The sequence below is a fragment of the Silene latifolia genome, chromosome 6 (assembly GCF_048544455.1).
Source record: "Silene latifolia isolate original U9 population chromosome 6, ASM4854445v1, whole genome shotgun sequence".
In the NCBI taxonomy this organism is placed as follows: domain Eukaryota; kingdom Viridiplantae; phylum Streptophyta; class Magnoliopsida; order Caryophyllales; family Caryophyllaceae; genus Silene; species Silene latifolia.
In genome coordinates, this window is record NC_133531.1 from 99,944,050 (window position 1) to 99,967,983 (window position 23,934).

General features: G+C 38.9%; 1 long non-coding RNA gene across 1 annotated transcript; it reads left to right on the forward strand.

The window, feature by feature from the left end:
* Positions 1 to 10,596: 10,596 nt before the first annotated feature.
* Positions 10,597 to 14,677, forward strand: LOC141658879 (uncharacterized). The gene is made up of 3 exons (XR_012549499.1): positions 10,597 to 10,696; positions 10,806 to 10,957; positions 14,286 to 14,677. It is a non-coding gene; the product is annotated as an uncharacterized LOC141658879 (long non-coding RNA).
* The last annotated feature ends 9,257 nt before the right edge of the window (positions 14,678 to 23,934 follow it).

The following is a 23,934-nucleotide window of genomic DNA, read 5'->3' on the forward strand; positions in this document are numbered from 1 at the left end:
GGGTAAGCCGGTATGCCCGGAATTTGATCCCCGGGGTCTTATCCCTTCCCAACTTTACCTTCTCCAAAGAAGAAAGAAATTTAAAGGTAACACCTCTTCGGGTGTGTGCGGCCATGTTAGTGTAGGCCTCAAGCCCGACCTTTTCTAAGAGCATTTGGGCCATGGAAACATTCCCAACCCGATAAGAACGTTTTGGTCAAGGAATTTAGTTTGTGCTACGGTTGACACCGAAGCAAACTTTTTCCAATTTGTGAGGGCTTTGTCTCGGAGACCCTCCTTGCCCGAGTACTCATTCTCATCATAAGCCGAGGCTCCCTTGGGTCCTTGTGAGGAGGAAGCCTCGGTAGCTTTACCTTTTCCCATTGTATAACAAATTTTTCTCAGAAAAACACAAATTTGGAAAGGATTTTTGGGTGAGGCAAAAGAACAAACACCTAATATGCACTAGAAAGATGATGTGCTAATTAGTTGTTTGTTGAAAGTAAAACACCTCACAAGTTTAGAAATTGTTTAGGGACAAACTACAACACAATTAAACAACCAAATTTCGAATTTGAATCAAGCAAATTCGAGATTAAGGCAACTATGAATTACAAGAATAAGAATAAGGTTTATACCTCCCTTTGATTCTTGTTTGTGTTGTAGGATGATGATTACTACCCAAGAATGCCTCAATTAGTCCCTTAAATCCAATTTGCAAACCCAAAAATCTCCAAATCTTCAATCCAACAAAACCCTAGGTTGAAATTTGTGACGGATTGGTGAGTTTTCTGCAATTACCTTGCCCAAATTGATGTTGGGTAATGAAGATTGATGAAATTTGAAGGTTACTTGCTTGAATTTGATGATTTGTGAAGGTTTTAGGGAGTGATTTTGAGTGGGTTAGGGTAAGGATGAAGAGAGAGGATGAATATGAAAGGAATTGGGGAAGAACAAATGAAGGATGTCGCGAAAATTTGAGCTGAAGTGGGTATAACGCGATTTCTCGCACGGTGCGAGAATTGCTCTTGGAAAAGTCGCACGGTGCGACATTGCTGCTGGAAGTGACTTTTTTGTTGCTTAATTCTTCAATCTAGCCAATTCTTTTACACATATTTCTTCCTTCCTTTCATCACACATCCCTTTGAGTTGATAACCTATACACTAAAACACACATTAAAACATCCTAACATGCTAAAACATTAATGAAAATGCAAATGATTTAATTTATAATGCAAGAATTAAAGGATGCAATTAATTTAAACATGCAAAATGCAATAAAAACAATGAAATGCGGAATTGAAATATGCAAGGGAAAGAAATATTTACAAACTTTTGCCGTTTATTTAACGTCGATGGCTCGACAAAGTTGCATCTTCATTAATTTGAATAAATTGGATAAATAAGGTGGAGTGTTTCCACTTCACCCACTTCAATTCCTTCATGATAGTGCTTAAGCCTTTGACCGTTCACTTTCAAAACTTTCCCGGATTTTAAGCATTTGATCTCAATTGCTCCATATGGAAAAACGCGAACCACCTCATATGGTCCCATCCATCTAGACCTCAATTTCCCGGAGAAAAGTCTAAGCCGATTTTGAAAGAGTAAGACTTTCTCTCCCACTTGAAACACTCTTCTTGAAATTATGTTATCGTGCCATGCTCTTGTTCTTGCTTTGTAAGTGGAAGCATTTTCATAAGCATCATTCAGAATTTCTTCCAATTCTTGAAGTTGGAGTTTCCTATGAAGTCCCGCTTCACTCATTTGCAAGTTGAATGACTTGATCGCCCAATAAGCTCTATGCTCAACCTCCACGGGTAGATGACACGGTTTCCCAAAAAGTAAGCGGTAAGGTGACATCCCGATTGGCGTTTTGTAGGCCGTGCGATAGGCCCACAAAGCATCATCCAACCTCAAGCTCCAATCCTTGCGATCGGGATTCACCGTCTTCTCAAGGATAGCCTTAATCTCCCTATTAGAAACCTCGGCTTGACTGTTGGTTTGAGGGTGATAGGCGGTTGATACTTTGTGAATTACCCTATACTTTTTGAGAAGAGCTCCAATGGCTATGTTGCAAAAGTGAGTTCCACGGTCGCTTATCAAAGCTTTTGGGAAGCCAAACCGAGAAAAGATGTTGGTTTTGATGAATTCTCCAACTACCTTTGCATCGTCGGTCTTGGTGGCTTTAGCCTCCACCCACTTGGAGACGTAGTCCACCGCCAAAAGTATATAAATATTGCCACAAGATGCGGGAAATGGTCCCATAAAGTCAATACCCCACACATCAAATATTTCACAATAGATCATGGGTGTTTGTGGCATTTCTCCTCTTTTTGAAATGTTGCCAACTCTTTGGCATCTATCACATGTCTTCACCATAGTATGAGCATCTCGGAATAATGTGGGCCAAAAGAAACCGCTTTCCAAGACATTCCTAGCCGTTTTCTTGGCTCCAAAATGCCCACCACAAGCATATTCATGACAAAATTTAAGAATTGGAATGATTTCGGTATCCGGGACACATCTCCTAATGACTTGATCGGCACAAAATTTCCAAAGGTATGGGTCATCCCACACATAATATTTAGCATCACTCTTGATCTTATCCCGTTGGGAGCGAGAAAGACCCTTTGGAAACTCTTGTAAGACCAAGAAGTTGACTATATGGGCATACCATGGCTCAATGGAAGACAATTCTAGAAGTGTGTCATCCGGAAAGGAGGCTTGTATTGGTGATTCCAAGACTTCTTGAGGCTTCTCTTGCACAATTCTACTTAGGTGATCCGCCACCGTGTTAGTTGTGTCCTTCTTGTCTTTGAGCTCAACGTCAAACTCACTCAAGAGTAATACCCATCGCATCAAACGGGGCTTGGACTCCTTCTTGTTCACCAAATGCCTTAAGGCGGCATGATCCGTGAAGATGATGACCTTGGCTCCAAGAATATAAGGTCGAAATTTCTCTAAGGCAAACACCACCGCAAGAAATTCTTTCTCGGTAGTTGTATAGTTTCTTTGAGCTTCATTCATCATTGTCGACGTATATTGAATAACATGAGGTGCTCTTCCTACCCTTTGGCCAAGTACCGCGCCAAGGGCATAATTACTTGCATCCGACATTAATTATCTCAAATGGTTCATTCCAATTGGGAGGTTGAATTATAGGTGCCGAAATAAGCTTCTCCTTGAGCATATCAAAAGCTTCCTTGCATTCTTCACTCATAATAAATTCACAATCCTTTTGAAGTAGCTTGCATAAAGGAGCGGAAATCTTGGAGAAATCCTTGATAAAACGCCGGTAGAACCCGGCGTGACCTAAGAAAGATCTCACTTCACGCACATTAGTAGGATAAGGCAAGGTACGAATGGTATCGACCTTGGCCTTATCAACCTCAATCCCTATAGAGGAGACCACATGTCCCAAGACTATTCCTTCATCAACCATGAAATGACATTTCTCATGGTTGAGAACGAGGTTGGTATCAATACATCTTTGCAAGACCCAAGTGAGATGACTCAAACAATCCTCAAAAGATTGGCCATGAACGGTAAAATCGTCCATGAATACTTCAATAAAGTCCTCAACATGATCCGAAAAGATGCTCATCATGCACCTTTGGAACGTTCCTGGTGCGTTACAAAGACCGAAAGGCATCTTTCTATAGGCAAACGTTCCAAAGGGACATGTGAAAGTTGTTTTTGTTTGGTCCTCGGGTGCAATTGGAATTTGAAAGTAACCCGAGTAGCCATCCAAAAAGCAATAAAAAGCTTTTGCCGCTAACCTCTCCAACATTTGATCCATGAAGGGAAGCGGGAAGTGATCTTTTCGGGTCACGGCATTGAGCCTACGGTAGTCGATACATACTCGCCACCCATTTTGAACTCGAGTGGAGATCAAAACACCTTCATGATTCTCGACTACCGTTAGCCCGGATTTCTTTGGGACAACTTGGGTTGGACTAACCCATTGACTATCGGAGATAGGATAGATCATACCTACATGAAGGAGTTTGAGTACCTCCTTCTTCACAATATCCATCATTGTAGGGTTCAAACGCCTTTGTGGTTGTCGAACGGGTTTTGCTTCATCTTCAAGAAGAATCCGGTGCATGCATAAAGTGGGACTAATGCCTTTGATGTCGGCCATTGTCCACCCAATTGCTTCCTTGTGTTGCTTAAGAACTCGGATGAGAGCCTCTTCTTTCCCACTAGTAAGCTTGCTTGAAATAATTACCGGTAACGTTTCTTCATCTCCTAGAAATGCATACTTCAAGTGGCTTGGTAAGAGCTTCATTTCAACATTAGGAGGCTTGACAATAGAGGGAACGGGTTTCTCTTTTGGTAGCTCTTCTAACAATTTGGAAGCAAGGAAGCAAAAATCCTGGACAGAGGAGAACTCGCACGGTGCGAGTTCTGGGGCTGGAAAACTCGCACGGTGCGAGTTCCCTGCTGTTTTCCGGATTTCTTCCTTTTCTTCCCATTCTTCCATTGGGGGGTTTTCCTCTAGGTCCTTGATTGTTTCCTGCAAATTACAAGACAAAGCATACCCCATATCCTCTCCAACCAATCCATTAGTCAAAACAACATCTAATGCATCAACCTTACACAATTCATACACGGTTTGCACAATTGGTTCAAAAATTTCAAGAAAACACAAAGAGGAAGTCTCGGTTGGGTATTTCATTGCCTCATGTATGCTATACTCAATATTTTCCCCTTCAAATTCCATTGTGAGGCGTCCACTAGACACATCAATCTTGGTGTTGGAAGTTCTCATGAAAGGCCTTCCCAACAAAATGGGAGTAGAGCCTTTCTCGGGTTCCATTTCAATTACATAGAAGTCGGCGGGGAAAAGCATATCCCCCACCTTCACCAAAACATCTTCCACAATTCCCTTAGGATAGATATTGGACCTATCGGTCAAAGAAATGACCGTACGAGTCGGTTTCAAAGGCCCTAACTTGAGAGACTCATAAAGGTAAGTGGGCAAGACATTAATAGATGCACCTAAATCAAGCATAGCATGTTGACAATGCAAGTCACCAATTTTGCAAGGGATGGTGAACATGCCCGGATCACTACATTTTTGTGGCAAACGTTTTTGAAAAATTGCCGACACATGTTCACTAGCCCTTACCTTTTTCATGCTTTTTGCCTTATTGGACCTCTTAGTAGTGCACAACTCTTTCAAAAACTTTGCATGCTTGGGCACACTACTAAGAAGGTCAAGAAGTGGAATGTTTACCTCCACTTTACGAAAGATATCGTAAAGGTTTGAAGTCTTCTTGTAAATTATCCTTGTGTCATTCAAAGCACTTGGGAATGGAGCTTGTGGCTCGTATTCCGGAAGCGGTTCATTGATCCTCACTTGTTGAGGTGTAGATGCTTCCCCATGTTCCACTACCACTTCAATTTCATCTTCAACTACATCCTCCACTTCATGAATAATAGGAAGTGGTCTTGTTTTCTTAGGAGCCTTGGGTGCCTCTACCAACTCTCTACCATTCCTCAAAGAGACCGCTTTTGCTTGTTCTTTGGTGGGTGGAGGAATGGTGTGATAAGGGAGGCTCCCTCCTTGAGTGGGTTGAGAATTGAGTGTATTGAGGATTTGACCAACTTGGGTCTCAAGGTTAACAAACCTAGAGTCGGTGAGTCGATTTTGTTGAAGCACGGCGGTTTGAAATTCCTTGGTGTTGTTTAGCAAGGCTTGGCTTTCTTTTTGCATTGGCACTTGATTCATAGCAAGTGTCTTCATCATCTCTTCCAAGGAATTTTGTGATTGGCTTGATTTTGATTTGGCTTTTGAAATGAGGAATTTGAGGATCCCTTTTTGTTTTGATTTTGATTCCCCCCCCCAACCCATATTTGGATGAGATTTCCACCCTTCATTGTAAGTGTTGGAATAGGGGTCAACTTTCCTAAACCTAATAGCCCTCACCGCTTCAATTGCCTCCTCCGTTTGCAAAGATGGACACCCATCGGTGGGATGAGTTGGATCATTACAAAGACCGCAAAATTTCACATGAGAAGCACTCCCACTTCCTTTTGTAAGTTCCTTGACCAAATTGGTAAGAAAATCAACTTTTTCCTCCATATGGTTGGAGCTTTGCCTTGAATAAGATGCCCCACTTGTCTTCCTAATTCTCCTCCCAAAATTCCTAGAGCTTCCTACCAATCTTTCAATCAACTCATTTGCTTCTTGGACCGACATATATTCAATCCCTCCTTGGGTAGCGGCTTTAATCATCCTAGCATCATCCTCAAGTAGACCACCACAAAAGTTCAAGAGAAGATCGTGATCGGTATACCCATGGTATGGGCAACTAGCAAGAAGTTGTTTAAACCTCTCCCAATACTCATACAAGTTCTCCCCATCCATTTGTTCAACATTACTCCACTTGTCTTCCTAATTCTCCTCCCAAAATTCCTAGAGCTTCCTACCAATCTTTCAATCAACTCATTTGCTTCTTGGACCGACATATATTCAATCCCTCCTTGGGTAGCGGCTTTAATCATCCTAGCATCATCCTCAAGTAGACCACCACAAAAGTTCAAGAGAAGATCGTGGTCGGTATACCCATGGTATGGGCAACTAGCAAGAAGTTGTTTAAACCTCTCCCAATACTCATACAAGTTCTCCCCATCCATTTGTTCAACATTACTTATTTCTTTCTTCAATTGAGAGGAGATACTAGCGTGAAAATACTTTTCTAAGAAAGCCTTCTTCATTTGATTCCAAGTGGTGATGCTTCCGGTGGGAAGATAGTAAAGCCAATCGTTTGCCGCGTCCTTGAGTGAAAAAGGGAAGGCTCTTAGTTGAAGTTGCTCATTGGTAACCCCATTAGGCTTCATGCTTGAGCAAACCACATGAAATTTGTTTAGATGCTTGTTGGGATCTTCCGTGCTAAGTCCATGGAATTGGGGCAATTGGTGAATGAGCCCGGACTTAAGTTCAAAGGTGGCATTTTCCGCCAAGGCCGGAAAGGAGATAGACAAGGGTACTTGTGTAAGATCCGGGGTGGTAAGTTCTTTGATGCTTATAGGCCTTGGTGGATTCTCTCTCTCACCGTCTTGGTGTGGATGCTCGTCCTCACGATCACCCATGATGATTCTTATAGGTACGGGTTCGGTTTCAAAGGAAATGATGTTCTCTTCCTCTTGGTCTTGTTGAGTCACAGGGTTAACTTCTTCAATAACCGGGGGGGTCTCTTCTAATACCTCCTCCTATCCAAGCTAGTGATCTTTGAATCTCCGGATTGAATGTAAAAAGTGGTTCACTTGAATTCCTAGTATTAACCATAAACAACTCTACACAAGAGCACACAATTAAAAAGGTTCACACAAGTGATGAACAAGACACTATCAACAAGAAACAAAGATTAACTAACACAACTATCCTAAAAACACCAATAAGAACACTAGCAAAACCGTTACTGATATGTTCATTTTATATATGCTTTTACCCCTCATTTTAGCTCGGTTTTTATTGATTATCATACTTTAATTAGTATATTTTTGAGCTAATTTTGTGTTCTAGGTGTATTGTTGTGTTTGTTACGGTTTTGTAGGAATCTAAGCATTTAGAGGCTTTTTCCTATGATTTTGTACACCAAGTTCACTAAGCTAAACAAGGCTAAATATTGGACTAAGTATGTGAAGATTACTTGGGTTTTTGCATGAAGATTAGTGGATTGAAGTAAGGAATTACAAATGAAGCCAAATGCAAAGTCAAGCCCAAAATGAAGGTCCATATCAAGGTTGCAAGCATTGGATGCCAATAGAGCTTAGGATGCTAGGAATTTAGAACATTAACCGGGTGATTAATCGCACATTTAATCACCAAACATTGGATACCTTAGCAATTAAGAGGAGAGTTAAGGCAAAATACCGAGGATCATATGACCCCGATCGGGGCCGCCCAACCCCGATCGGGGTTGCATGCTCGTAGGTCCTTACGTTTTTCTCCTCCTCTCCTATAAATAGGAGAGGTATTCCTAGGTTTTAAGCATCCCATTTTTACGTCCAAGTTTACTACAAATAGCCTCAAGCATTATAAGTTTTCTCTCATTAGTTTTCATTTCAAGTTTAAGTTGTTTAAGCATTTCTTAGTTAATCATTCAACACTTTGTATTTCAAGAGATTCTCAAGCATTTGTTATTCAATCTTTTGGTTCTAGTTATTTGTTCTTCCATACAAGTCTTCCTTATTAAGGTATTTCTTATTACAAGTTTACAATTTACATCATTGCTTTAGTTATCACATAGTTTTTATAATTGTTACTTTAGCTTTGTTCTTTTCATATGTTATATCACCCAATTAATATAATTCATACAACCATGTTTAATATTCTATACAATTTAGTTTGCATTTTATATCTTAGTATGAGTAGCTAAATTCTCTAGTCTAAAGGCTAGGGGAGCCATGCAAAATCAAACATATAATATGATTAAATAAAGTTCATAATAATATTGATCAATTGCTTCCATCACATGTTTACTTTGTTACGCTTAATCTTTGATTATCGGCCGTAGTCGTAGATTAAAACTTGTTTATTCGTTCTAAAGTCGAGAGGCACGGAATTGAATTAGACTAAGCATGTATGGTAGGACGACCTAGTCATGGACGAGAGTTTTTCTAGGACCCGGTCTATGGTTGATGCTAATGCCGTAAGGTGGGTATCTTTAAACCTAAGTAATTGACAAAGATTTTTAGTACCAAGTTTATCATGTTCATATGTTTACCTTTGCATGAGTGACCCGACCCCTTTAGACTATCTTTTATCATATTATTTACATTGCAATTTTCATTAATCATCAAACCAAACAAACTAAAACCAAATCGTAATCGACCTTGATAAAAATCCACCCATAGCAATTCACGACGTAATTCCCGTTTCCTTGTGTTCGACCCCTATTACTACATTAACTTGTGTCTAGGGAAATTATTTTTGCATAGGTACGCGATAAGCCTATCAGTTACCTTCCCCGGCAACGGCGCCAAAATTTGACACGCCTAAACGTCGCAATAAAAGACGGCCAAATTAACAATTTATATACCACAAAGCATACTAATTAACACTAATTCTAAACTAGTAAAGTAGCAAGCAAAGGGATCGAACCCAAGAGAAGGGGGGTTTAGCAATAGTGAAATTAAAAGAGCAATTAGAACAATTGTGACAAAGTAACAACAAATATGTAAAAAGGGGGGTTTTTGGTTTGGTTTTCAAGGACAACAAAAGGAAATTCAAACAAGAGTAAGCAACAAGTAATCAAACAAGTGCGTTTTAAGATGAAAATTATCAAATTTGAGAGAAAACTTAATCCGACTCAATAAAGCGAGGCAGTTTAGTTAATAAAACCACAAGATCAATCCTTTAATTATATTATCACCCTATTGTGAAGATAAAGCTTCTAAATCTCCTTAATAATGGCCAAATGACAAGGAAATCACACTTAATCAAATAACCCAACTTATCAATTCTACCAAGTAGAAATCACATACATTGGTCAAATTAACAATAAGATAAGAGCACAAGAGATTCAATAGGGGTAATTAGACACAATGAAATCACGATTAATGCCTAATTACAAGTTAATCCTTTACTTGCTAATTAAGCCAAGAAGAAATCACATTCATTAGCATAATAACAAGGTGTTGCAAAGATGAGATTACAAGAAAATCACACTTAATAATCCCAACAACAATAAATTAAGGAACTTGATTAATTAAGCAACAAGGAAATCACACTTAATTACTCAAATTAAACAAGGTTTCCAAAATTCAAACAATAAACACAAAGGATTAACAATGATAATGAAAATTAAGGAAAGATTAAGGAGTCTTACAACCAAAGATTACACCTTTGAGCCGGATTAAGAAAGGGAGATTAGTTCTCCATGCTAGATCTAAACCCAATAACAAAGATGAATAATTCCCAAAATTACAACTTGATTAATTAAAGTGGCATAAGATGTCTTAACCTACTTGAAAACATCCTATATATAGTCTAACGTAACCTAATAATCATGGGCTTAACAAAGGAAAAGCCCGTAATACAAAACGGCATGAAACCCAGAAAAGTCGCACCGTGCGAGTTTGGTCCTGGAATGCGTTTTTCTTTCGTGCTTTGCTTGATCCTTGGAAGGATTTCTCATGGTATTTCTTCAATGCTTGTTCTTCACTCTTCCTGGGACACTTCCATTGTTCTCTTGACATCTCATTCTTCACTAGAAATCGTGCTAAATGATAAGGTATTCGGAATTGGTTAAATAACGTGAAAATCGTCAAAAACCGTCACCAAATATTACCAAATGAGCTCCAAATGATGCCAAAACAATGTAGAAATAGGAGCTCATCAGTGTGATATTGATGTTTCTGACAGTTGATTGAGTAGGTGATTACGCATTAAGGGTGGAGCAGTGTGGATTGCAATTGCTGCAACAATTGGAAATTTTCTTCAAGGATGGGATAATGCTACAATTGGTATTTTTTGTTTTTTTATTCAATATTATCATATAAATTTTGTTGCTTTTGTTTGTTTGTTGTCTTTTACAAGTGCAACTGGTGATCAAGCTAAATTCGCATATTCAGGAATTATTTCTAATCGCGCTTTTCTCAATGTGCAGCTCCATGGTAATAGAGGTGCAATTGACATCACACATACAATATCTTTCCGTTAGGTAGTGATGGCTACCATCAACCTATCATGCAACTTACGGAGGTTTGTTGTAAAAACTCTTACTGTAGTTTGTACTAAACCTTGATGCATGACAGTTGCCAGCATTTGATAGCCTCTCTGTTTTTACCGTTTGAGTTTCCATTATGTGTAGGCCTAAAGCTTACTTGATGCAGATTAAGGTAGCAGTTGTAGTCACACGACACAGTCGTGGCTTACCTTTTCTGGATGAATTCAAGAAGCTTTAGAATTCCAAGGCCCTTCTTTGACATATTTGACTGGCTAGGTTTTTGCTTTGGATTTCAGGTAATTTGCTTTTTAGCAAGCCTTATGCATTGTTTAGTTTTATCTCTCAGTAATCTTGACACGCTTAAGATCAAATGTTATCATTTATAGATAGGAAATTTTGATGATTAAAGGGAACATTTGATTGTAAACTATGGGGATGAACCAAAATGAAATATGTAAACTATTGACTGGGACAACGACGAGGTAGTAATTAAGAAGTTTTAATAAGGTTATTTTGGTGAATATTCGGTGTTTTTACATTATATTTGGGTGAACCCATCTAATTGAGTCATTCATTGCCTATATGTGTTCTATACAATTGTGTTTCAAAAGCCATATCATACATATGGAAAGGGGAAAATGTGTTGTTTTTTCGGACAAATAATGGTAGGAGGTCAATAAATGGAGGGAGTAGAGTAGACTTGTTTTTTTTTTTTTTTTAAAACAGAGAAGAGATTAACTCACCACCGTCTATTTTTGGTCATTATTGAAAGCGTTTTTTGTATGATGAGCCAAGCAGTCGATATGTTTGCGCAGAGTAGACTTTCTAATTCTTTGAGTATAAAATAAAAAAGATTCTTGAATAACAAAGAATCTGAACTTTTAAGGGATGGAAAAACAAAATTCAGAACTGAAGTAACAATTGAAAACAAATATAAGAAAATGAATCAACTCTTTGAGAATTTTCAATACTTCTGTAACTGCACACTTGAACTGACTGTTGTTGATCTTCTAGATGATCGACTTTGAGACTCTTTTGTCAACTATTTTCATCGAGTTGCAGTCTTCTGAGAAAATAATCGACAAGTTTGATTTCTGGCTGAGTGTTTTTGAGCGTTTTTGTATACTTGCCAGAGTCTTGTATTTCAGCTTAGTTAGCAGCTAACTGAGTGTATTGAAGGAGGAAATGGTTGTAAGAATGAGGTTGAGTTGAGGAGGAAGAGGACATTAGAGGAGGAGGAGGAGGAGGAGGAAGAGGAGGTTCTACCATCATTGGTAGGAAAAAATTTACCTTCCTTTGCAATATTTTTGTTGGCAATGTATTACCTTTACATACGAAGTAAAATGGATGAAAGGATTTGTTGCCATGTAACTATCTTGCCTTCCTCAAATCATTTTGATTTACATAATTAGCAATTGTGCGACATGACCACATAAGGGCGGGGGAGAGAGAGGGATGAGGGATGGAGGGAGGAGAGATGAAGTGAGTGGGAGAAAGATGAATGAAAAACAGTTTGTGTTTGATTTTTCTCGTATTAAGAGGGATAAGGGAAAAGGGAAAAAAGACTTGGTGTTTGGTTTTGTTTAGATGGTGAGGGAGGGACAGGGGAGTGCGTTGAGAGGGATGGAAGTAGAGGAGTGGTGAGCACATGTTCTATGCTTTTCTCACCATCTTCACATGCGGTGTACCTGTATTGATTCTTGCTTAAAGTACAGCTAGCTGCATGCTTATCAGAGAATCAAGAGAGAGTTTTGTACTTAGTTTTGTTCATGTTGCTTTCACATGTGTGATGTACCCATAATTGATTCTACCTTATATGGGGCTACCTGCATATCTATCATAAGACCCCAAATGACATGTGTTTATATAGGATAAGATTCATACCCTTATTTTAAGAACGATGTTCATGCTAATACTTAATATATAGTCGTTGAGGATAAACCTGTTTAGAAATGCAATAGGATACAACGATTATCTCTTTGATATTTAACTTCCAAGTTCCAATGTTCTGTTAGGGACCTCTGTTTTTGCCATGATTGGTACCGTTGATGTTAGTATTTTTACTTGCCTTTTAAAAAACTTGGAATATCGTCTTTTCTAAATCATATAGATTCACTTAATTTGTAATTTAGTGACAGACCTATGTGAGGAGGGAGCAGAGGGAGAGAGGAGAGGTGAAGGAAGCGGGAGAACGATGGAGACAAAAAGAGTTTATGCTTGGTTTAGCTAAGATTGAGAGGGAGAGGGGGGGAGATGAGACTCCATGTTTAGTTTCTTTAGATTAGGAAGGAGGGAAGATGTATAGTGGGAGAGGGTGGAAATGAGGGGAAGGGTCATTGTTTTTCAGATGGCCTTCGCCCGTATGGTTTACCCGTGATGGATTCTTTATTATATAGGGCTATCTTCTTCCATATCAGAGAATCACAAAGGAAAGGGGAGAGTGAGGGAAGGAAAAAGAGGTTCTACTTGGTTTTGCTCAGTGAGACTTTCAAAGAGAGATAAAGGGAGGGATGGAGGGAGAGAGGCTTTTTGGTTGTTTTGTTGAGATTCAGAGAAGGGGAGGGTTAAGGTGAGGGAGAGGGTGGGAGTAGAAGAGTGAATGAGATAGTTTGTGCTCGGTTTTGTTTAGATTACATTCGCATATATGGTGTATCAGTGAATGATTCTTGTTTGATTATATGGTAATTTTGCCAGCTCTGCTAATGTTCTTTTATAGTTTTGCTTGAATTGGGGAGTGTTGATATTTAGGTTGGGAAATGCGGTAATGAGAGTCGGTAGTGCAACTACCGATTGTTTAAGTTTTTTTTGGAGGGGTGTGTGCGATGCGAAGAGTAGGTTGGGGAGGTCAGGACATCTCTTTACTTTACTGGCATTTGGTTCACTGAAAATGCTTGGCAATGCAAAGAGAAGGCATGCAGTTGATAATCGTCAGAAACTGTAAAACTATATTTTACTATTTTTTAAGATATAAGCTTAGATAAAGGCGGGCAGGGGATGAGTTAGGTGCAAAGGTTTATGGGAGAGAGTGAGAGACAATACCTATGGAAGCTAGAGATAGTCATAAAGGGAGATAGTATTGTACTCTGAGATTTGTCTTGTGGAAGAGTTAGGTTTGAGACTATCTCCGCATTTACAGAACTCCTCAGGTTTGATTATTTAATTTGCTTATTTTCATCTTATAATCATCATAGTTTTCAGATTTTGTGGTGAACTCTATACAACGGTCTCTCATTTGATTTGTTTATGATGATAAAGTTTGCGAATTTTAAAGTAAGTTGGAATAATTAATGTAATGAGATCCATTAGAGATTACACAATGGTATGCCTTAAGCATCCATTATAGACCCCAATCCACAAATCATTTTATCTCGCTAAAGAAATCAAGAGCTAATATAAGACTAAGCTGCCTAGAGGTGTTAAGGCTACATGTAGTTAGCTCTTCTTGTTTATACTACAAATACAAATTACCCTTCTTTTTTTCCCTTCTACAGGATTCATGTAAGTACTGTATGTTTTCTGCGGCAGGAAAATTTGTTTAGTTAAAAAATTGTTTGGTTTAGTTATTTGATCTCTTGTAATGGCAATTGAATTTGTATGAGTAAGTTGATTTGTTGCATTTTTCAGGAAGTACAAAATTGCTTTGCTATTTCGAATGATCAAAGAAGAGCATCCTGGTGATTGCTTTGCTATTTCAAATGATCGTGTCAAAGGCTCGTTTAAGGTCACTCGAGCTTTTGATGTTGGTTTTCTCAAGCAGGTAGTGAGCTCATTACCATCTACTTTAGTTCAATGACATGACGTTTATGCACATATGAGTCGTGCAACACTTAATAATTAATGCATTTTAATAGAAGTTTTGTGAGCTGAAGGTAATGTGCTCACCAATTTGATCACTATTTTCATATATCGGAATTAAATGAAGGGATTATCATTTGATTTATGTAGGGCATTATAAATTTCCTTAGAATGCTTGTAGGTCAATTTATGGTTTGAATAAAGATAGTTCACGTCATGCTTTATTGAATAACTTTGAGTTCGGTGGCTGAACTACTAAATCGAGTGCGACCTTCGGTGTCTATTTATTGGAGTCAATGAATCAAAGTATACTTGTCCTAACTTCTGACTGAACGAACAGACAATATTTCATTGTGATTACCCTTACTGTGAATGGAACTGCTGAAGCTGTAGTCTACAATCTACATTTATCTCGAAATCAAAGGGTGTTGAAATATGCTCCTTTCCGATGACAATTTCTGTTTTATCTTTTGCAATCTTATAGTCTCTTTCAGAATTATTTAACACGGATTTTTCTACAAATTTGGACTCATGATTATTTTAAAAATCCATAATTAGGCACAAATTACATCCAATTGCGGTTAATGATTATTGTTTTAATGTGATTGATTTTCTTACTCGTTCTTTTGACATATTGTAGAAAAAGTGGAATGATGCACTTTTAGAGATGTTCCGAATTACCTATGTCGGGAATTCACCATACCCTAACTGCCTACCGTTCCTATACCACCATAGATTAGGAACAAAAGACCAGTTCTTGATATTGTCATCAGACGGTCTTTATCAGTACTTCACAAATGAAGAGGCTATTTCAGTGGTAGAGCACTTCATCTCATTGTCGCCGGAAGGCTATCCAGCTCAACAAATGTTGAGGAACTTCTGTTCTGTGCAGCGAAAAGAGATGGAACGATAATGATTTTCTACATATTATGTCTTACTCACTATAACTTCGCCGAGTCTTTGCGGCTGAAACTGTGGAATCACTCAATACAATTGTCCAAATATTTCATTTTGTTGGTATATGGGGGAGTATAGAAAGTAGAGTGGAGATTAGTTATTAGTTAGTTTAGTTGATTAGTTGAAGGTTGATTAGTTGAAATTTAGTTTGAAGGAATTAGTTTGTGTATTAGTTGTTTGTGAATTTTTGGATACATTGAAACGGAAGGGGAGATCCTCTATTTATAAAGCTCCTCTTCCTTCTCATGCATTCTAAGAGCACTCTAGAATAGGACATTCTAGAGTGACCTAGACATGGAACTCTCTAGCTAGAGTTGCTTACCACTTATACACATGTCTAGAAGGTTCTAGGTTGTTCTACATAAACCTAGAACATATATAACTCTTCTATATCCTTCTAGACTATTCTAGTTATTTCTACATTATTTTAGCACATTCTGGATAAATCTAGAATATTCTGGAAATTTCTAGAATACACTAAAAGCTCATACTTCAACACTTCTCCTTGAGACTTTTGGTGTAACACTCAGCTTGAACATTCCTCTTCTTTTTCTTTTTTTCTTTTGTATCGCCAAACTCGGAGGTTGCTCGATGTACGTCTCCTCCATGAGCTGGTAGCATGACGAACAACTGGAGCAAACGTATCTCCGTAGTGAATTCCATATTGTTGGGAATATCCTTTGCCGATCATTCTTGCTTTGTACTTGTTGATAGAGCCATTAGGATTCAACTTAGTTTTATAAACCCATTTTACACCAATCACCTTTCGATCTCTTGGCTTGTCAACTCCCAAGTGTTGTTCTTCTTTATCATGTGTATTTCCTTCTCCATAGCTTTTTGCCATTCCTTGTGTTTGGAAGGCTCATCAATGTCTTTTGGCTCCTAAAAAATGAAGTAGCATCGCTCATATTCCTCTTCATTCAGACTAATAACAGGACATTCTGCATAAATTTCGGAGAGATCTTTCTTACCTTAAGGTCCTGTAGCATTCTCCGAATTGTCGTTAGAGGGCGGAGAGTGTGCATGCATTGGAGTTGATGGAGGTGTAGGAAGATCATTATTGTTGATCATATCATCATCACCTTCTGGATGTTGGTGATCATGAACTAGGATCACAATTCTTTCCACCTTCTTTTCTTCCCAATTCCAGATTGCATCTTCATCAAACTCCACGTCTCGGCTTATCATAATATTCTCCGTATTGAGATTGAAAATCTGATAGGCCTTTGATTTTGAGTCATAGCCAAGGAATATACCTTTCTCTACCTTATCAACAAGTTTACTCCTCCTTTTTTGCGCTGGGACATGAACATAGCAAATCGAGCCAAACACCTTGAAATGTTTAGCTGTAGGCTTTTTACCGCTCCCAGCTTCTACTGGAGTTTTTCCCTTAATTGCCTTTGTTGGAAGTCTGTTGAGCAGGTCTACGGATGTGTAGACAGCCTCGGCCCAAAATTTCTTCGGCATTTTCTTTTCGGCCAACATGCACCTGGCCATCTCCATCACGGTCCTATTATTTCTTTTGGATACCCCGTTTTGTTGTGGAGTATATCCTTGACGTGAGCGTGTCGTTGTACGCCCAATCAAACACATTTATAATTCTCAACAAACAACTAATTAGTGGTTAAGTCGAGGTCGATCCACGGGATGGTGTGCTTTGGGTTCTAAGTCTATCTATCTCAATTTATGATATTGTCACGATTGATTTGGGTTTGTAGTTGTATTCTAAACTAATGCAAGCAACAAAGTAAAACAAGCAAGTAAAGGTGTAAACAAATAATGAAGGATACTAGGATGTTATGGGTTCATATGGGATTCATGGGAGTTGATTATACAAACATATTCTCTACTAGATGCAAGCACTTATTGTTGTGATGGAATCGAGTTGGTGTATAAGCTTACAATCCCTAAGAAGGTTTGGGTCCCGAAACCGAATCGATTAGATTGTACAACACCTACAAGTCGACTTAGTCCTTCCTATTCAACTATATGCATGGTCTAATGAGACTCGAGTTAGTTTATGTTTTACAAGCTTCATTGAAAAAATAAATGATGGGTAAAAAAATGCAAGGATTCATAGGCTCACGTTTCATGAAACATAACATGTGCATAAGTTGGAATCACAACAAACAAGCAAATTAATTATGAAAATATATTAGATTAAGCATGAATCAATCCCCATATTTGTTTCCCTTAATTCCCCATTAATCCTAGATAAGGAAACTACTCACTTATGATCAAGTTTAGCATGTTAATAAGGTTGTCAATCATACTAATAAAGCAAAATATGATGAATAAATGATGTGATTAACAATAATTAAACAAAGGTAAAAGAGAATTATACCTATGAAGATGATTCCAAATAATAAAGCAAAGAATAAAAGAAGAGAACTTGATTAATTGATGAAGAATTGTCAATTCTCCAATAATAACCCAATAATCTTCAATTACCCAATAATAATAAACTTGAACAAGGATTAAGGAAAGATTAATATGTAATTTTGTGGAATGATTGAGATTAATCTATTCTAATCTACCCCTAATCTAATCTAAGAGAACTTTCTACTATGGGAACTTGATAATCTTGATTATTACAAATGGATTATATATAGTGGTGCATTACTAGGTTAAGTAAGGATAAATTAGTAAATAACGATGTTAAGTTTTAAAGTGGAGAAATGTAAGTCTTGCGAGGAGATGAGCATATCGCGCTAGTGCTGTCACGATCCGCTCGAATCAAGAAGGGAGATGGTCAGATTGTGAGGGGAGGAGACGAGCGTCTTTTGCACGGGACGCTCGGATCATGAGAGGAGGAGACGAGCGTCTTTTGCACGAGCCACTCGGATTGTTCCTCAGTGTAATTCTTGCTTCCCACAGCCCTGATTCTCTCAGTCACCTTGTCAATTAGCAGCTGACAGTCCATAATCCCCAATCTCTTTGGAAAAATATTCACCCCCAAGTATCTAAAAGGGATATCTCCTCTTTTCATACCAGTAGCATGTTCAATCTGAACCATAAGAGTTTCAGAGATGCCATTACCATACAAGTTTGATTTCCCTTCATTCATCTTCAGGCCTGAAGATCTAGAAAAAGTCTCAAAGGCTCTTAACATCAATGTTATAGATGCCAGATCTCCTCTGCAGAACACCACTAGATCATGAGCAAAGCACAAGTGTATAAGTCAAATTCTAGTACAGAGGGGATGATATTTAAACCCCTTAATTCTCTGAACTCCCTCCAACAAACGACTTAAGTATTCCAAGCAAATTGTAAAGAGGAAGGGTCGATATACCCTTGTTGTGCCATTTGGTAGTATTGAGGATAGAGGGCCAAGTAATTGTCCTCTTGTCCTCGGTGTACTCCAAGATCGACCCGTTGTATAAGGCTCATCAAATCATTCACATCTGGAGCATTGGGAACTTGTGGTTTGAATGGCACATAAGGAGTGGGGTAGGGTGGAATGGGTACATAAGATGGTGGTGCATTACCCCTTACCGGCATCCCACGAGGTTGTTGAGGTTGGCGAGGTGCTTCTTCTCTTTGAGGTGGGTTGGGGTGGATCTCAATATCGAGGAGGTAGCTCGGGGTAGGCGAGTACCGACTCAATCGTGGCTCGGTAATTGGTACATTTCACCCCGTGAGGACAATAGAAGAGCACCCTTTTGTAAACCATTCCACACTCCCGGTTTGAGTGTAGGTACACCATCGGTGGTGGTTGAAGATGGCATCCTCATCAATCAAGGTGCTCCCTTAGAGCTTTACATAATTCCCATGAAGGTTAAACCCGAGACAAAGATCATTAGCCAACATTGTGACTAGGCCTCCCATCACGAAGGTCTTAATGTGGGAATTTCCTTGAGCATAATCAAAGAACCTTGTGAGCATCTCAAGGGGCGTGTTAAAATTATAAGGCCTTGTCCCTTGAACATTTAGATAAGACTCTAAAAAGGTCAAGTCAAGGAGAGTGCACCTATCTTGTTCGAATCTCCCATTGATAGTGCCGGCAATGAAGCGTTCGGTGATTCGATGTTGAATTGCGAAGGTATAGCATTGTTTCAAATGAATGAGGTTTCTCCCGGAGATAGCTCTCCAAATGTGGTTAACATTGAAGTCGGAGGGTTTGTCGGTGTTTTCCGTTGGCACATGAAGACCAAAGACATTTGCAAATTGATCAAGTGTTAACCTATGGTCTTGATTGCATAGTCAGAATTCCATACAAATAGTTCTCCGAATATTTGTGACGATGCGGAGACTACACAAGAACTCTAGGGTAAGGCTAAGGTAGGTTTCCTCATGGGCATATAATAGCCTTTTGAGACCCATTCCATCAAAGAACGTTTCAGTTTGATACCTTATACCTAGGATCTCTAAAACATTGGTATCAATGAATTGAGTTGGCTCATAATGTTTACCTAGCAATGTGATGAATTTTTGGCGATGTTCATTGCAAGTGAAGATCACCTCCGGGAAGTATTCGAGTTGTTCCACCCCTCCTATCATCACATTGCGATGGCCTCTTGCCTCTGCTTGGGCGGATGAAGAAGTGCCCTTGAGCTTCTTGAGTGCGGTCTCAACAGACTTCTTGCCTTTTCCTTTTAGGTTCATCATTTTTAATTGGAAAAGCTAGGGTTTTGGGTTGATTTTGTGATGGGGGTTTTTGAGAGATGATGATGTGAAATTTTGGGTAGATAAGATAAGGAAAATGAGGGATGGTGTGGGTGTTTATAAAGAAAAGAAGGTGGAAGACGAGCGGATAAGGGCCGGGCTCGGGCGTATTTCACGAGGTTTCCAGCTAAAATCAGGGAGATCCGAGCGTCTCGTGAGGGCGACGAGCGTCTTCGAGGAACAATCCGAGCATCTTGGTAAGAGGACACGCGGATTCTTAGTCAGGGATTTTGGTACTTCTGAGATCGGTTGGGGACGAGCGTATCCTGTCTGAGACGAGCGTCTCATCTGGGTCGAGCGTCTTCTCATGAATCCGAGAGGACTCTCTTCCAGCGAAAAATTATTTCCAAGTCCAAGCTCAAGGCGAGCGTCTCAGGTCTGATACGAGCGTCTTCCCTATCGAGACGAGCGTCTTCTCGTGAATTCGAGCGGATTCTTAGTCAGCGCTGATTAGTGCTCAGGACAAGGCTTTGGACGAGCATCCTGCCCTCGGGACAAGCGTCTTGTGCTGTTTTTCCCAGTCCTTTATTCTTTTCATTCAAAAATCGTTCCCTTGCACCCTTTTGTGATTCCCTCTTATCTCTTTCTGAAATTATGCTCAATAAATGGGTAAGAAACCCTCTCTTAGTACTATCATGTAAGGAAATATAAGAAATGCAAATTTATATACAATATTATACAATGCAAAGATTATGGGAAGGAATATTTTACAAATGGTGGTTTGAGATAGGACTCCACTAAACTAGTTCAAATTGTCGAGATTCTTTGTCCATAGAGCTCAAGGCTCTTAGAAGATCAAAGGCTTGTGAACAAGCCCAAAATAAGCATAAGTATGGTTTTCTTAACTTCAAAATAAAGCTTGGCCAAAGGAATTTGTCATTCATTTTCTTTTTCACCCTTCTCTTGGCACTTGAATACTTGGGATGCTTCAAACCAACAAGCCCATGATTCTTATCAACACTAGGTATAAAGTATGGCTTATTTTCATCCGGAGACTTCCACTTGCCATCTTCTCTTTCAATTTTGGTGATGATGATAGCATTTTGATTTTTCAATCCTTCCAAAGTAGAAGGAGAATTCTTGTAACATTGATGACCGGATTCTTTGGAAGTTGAAATTGCGGATGCCAAATTTCCACAAGTGGCTTCATTTACAAGTTTGTTCTTGAGCTTTTCCACCAAGTACCCTTTATATGACATTTTGACCTTTTGGAGAAGGTCCACCATATCATCTCCAACAATCATAGGTTCCATGGTGGGTGTAAGATAGTCTTCATAGGCAATAGGGAAGGGGCATTCTTCTTCTTCTTCATGATAAGATATCTCAAATTTCTCAAGGATAGGCTCCTCAAGTAGAGTGATCTCACGAGCTTCCTCTTCCTTATCCCATAAGTTCTTGCAAAACACGATCTTGTCATCATGGCTATCTTCATTGGAATCATAAATGGGGGCTTCATCTTTCCTCAATAATCCTTCCTTCACCATCTCAATATTCACATCAAATGACACACCCTCATACTCACAAAGAATATCTGGCTTACTCAATCTCGTGTCTTCTTCATCAAATACAACACTTTCATACTCACAAGAGCTCAAAAGGATTGGCTCTTCCCACTTCTCATCAAAGGTAAATCCTTCAAACTTGCATTTATGATCAACGTCTAAGGAATGGTGAGGAGTAGTTACTTGGGTTTCCTTTATTTGGGCAATTTGAATCTCCAACTCCTCACCTTGGGTAACAATGCCTTAAAGAACATTGTCCCTATTTTGGCTCTCCTCTAGCATTTGTTTGAAGATTTTTTGTTGATCTCCCATCATTTGGAGAATCACATTTTGAATGGGTTCATCTTCTTATTGTGGGTGGGTGTGAAAATGGTTATATTGTGGCAATTGAAATTCATTATGAAGTGGGTATTGGTTGGGTGGTTGTTGTGGATATTGGATGTGGTGATTTTGGTGGGAAAATTTGGGGTAGTAATTAGGATTTTCATTGTATGAATAGTAAGGTAGGTTTGTGTTGACTTGCTCCTCAAACTCCCTATATCCATAGTCATACTCGAAAGATCCACCACATACTCCATATATCAAATTTTGGGTCATCATCATGGCCAAGATAAAGATGCAACTACAAACATGGAAACTATAATAAAACGGTAAAAACGAACCTTGAGGGACAAGTTCCTCAAGGTTAAAGCACAAATAAAAATAGACAAACAAGTAAGAACTTATTCACATAACACCGTCCCCGGCAACGACGCCATTTTGACGTGAGCGTGTCGTTGTACGCCCAATCAAACACATTTATAATTGTCAACAAACAACTAGTTAGTGGTTAAGTCGAGGTCGATCCACGGGACGGTGTGCTTTGGGTTCTAAGTCTATCTATCTCAATTTATGCTAGTGTCACGATTGATTTGAGTTTGTAGTTGTGTTCTAAACTAATGCAAGCAACAAAGTAAAATAAGCAAGTAATGGTGTAGACAAATAATGAAGGATACTAGGATGTCATGGGTTCATATGGGATTCATGGGAGTTGATTATGCAAACATGTTCTCTATTAGATGCAAGCACTTATTGTTGTGATGGGATCGAGTTGGTGTATAAGCTTACAATCCCTAAGAAGGTTTGGGTCCCGGAGCCGAATCGATTAGATTGTACAACACCTACAAGTCAACTTAGTCCTTCCTACTCAACTATATGCATGGTCTAATGAGACTCGAGTTGGTTTATGTCTTACAAGCTTCATTGAAAAGATAAATGGTGGGTAAAAAATGCAAGGATTCATAGGCTCGCATTTCATCAAACATAACATGTGCATAAGCTGGAATCACAACAAGTGATACCTGTCGAAGTAAGTATCAAAAATAATATTTATAAAACCAAACTACTACTAGCAAGTGGTAGTAAGGGTCGATCCGCAGGGAGGTTGGGAGATAATAGTTGTTATTAATTCTAGTCTAAGGGTAACTGTTGTGGGGGTTTTGATATGTATTAAATCTAAATCTAGAAATATAAACTAAATAGCAGATAGAAATAATAAAAGATGTAAACAATGATAAAAGGAATGCTAAGACGGTCGGTTCACTATAGCTGCGATGGCACACTAATCCTAGGTAAGTCCGAAATACAGTCGCGTAGGATGGGTAAAACAAGTCCTTTCGGTCCAAGTTAACTAGTAGCTCCTTTCGGCCTATGCTACTAGTCCCTAGGTCTCACTAATACTAGCTCTCGCCCTGAAAAGTGATTCCTAAAGCCTAAATTACATTATCTCTCGATCTCAGCGATTTAGTCGTCTCAACTCGTTAATTAATGCCCTTCCCTATCTTTCGATCTACGGGTTGGTCAAAACTAAGCATCTAACAAGTCTCCTCTCGGTCTCATTGTTAAATATTGCACTTAACGAATTATACGGTGCTAATCAGACACGAAGTCAGTCGATCGACCAGCTACTCCAGTCGATCGACTAACCGGCTCAGTCGATCGACCAGTTAAGCCAATCGATCGACCAAGCCCTAATCCGGGGTTACCTATTCTACTGCCATCTACGCCATAGATCCCCTACATCTTAGCAAAGGGTATTTAGCTAGACATACTAGCGATAATAATAACAGTAAAATTAACAACTAAAGCAAATGAACTCATAATTGAATTAACTAAACAAATAATCAACATGAAACGATAAATTGGCTTTGGGAAAACTAAACTAGCAAGAACTAAACTACGGAAGAAATAAAAGTAAACTGAAATTAAGGAATAGAGTTACCGAAGCAAAGGAATAAGCAATGAATCCGAAAGTAAGATGAGAACTTTGTTGAGAATTCTAACTACGAATAACTAATGTATTATATGAACTGAAT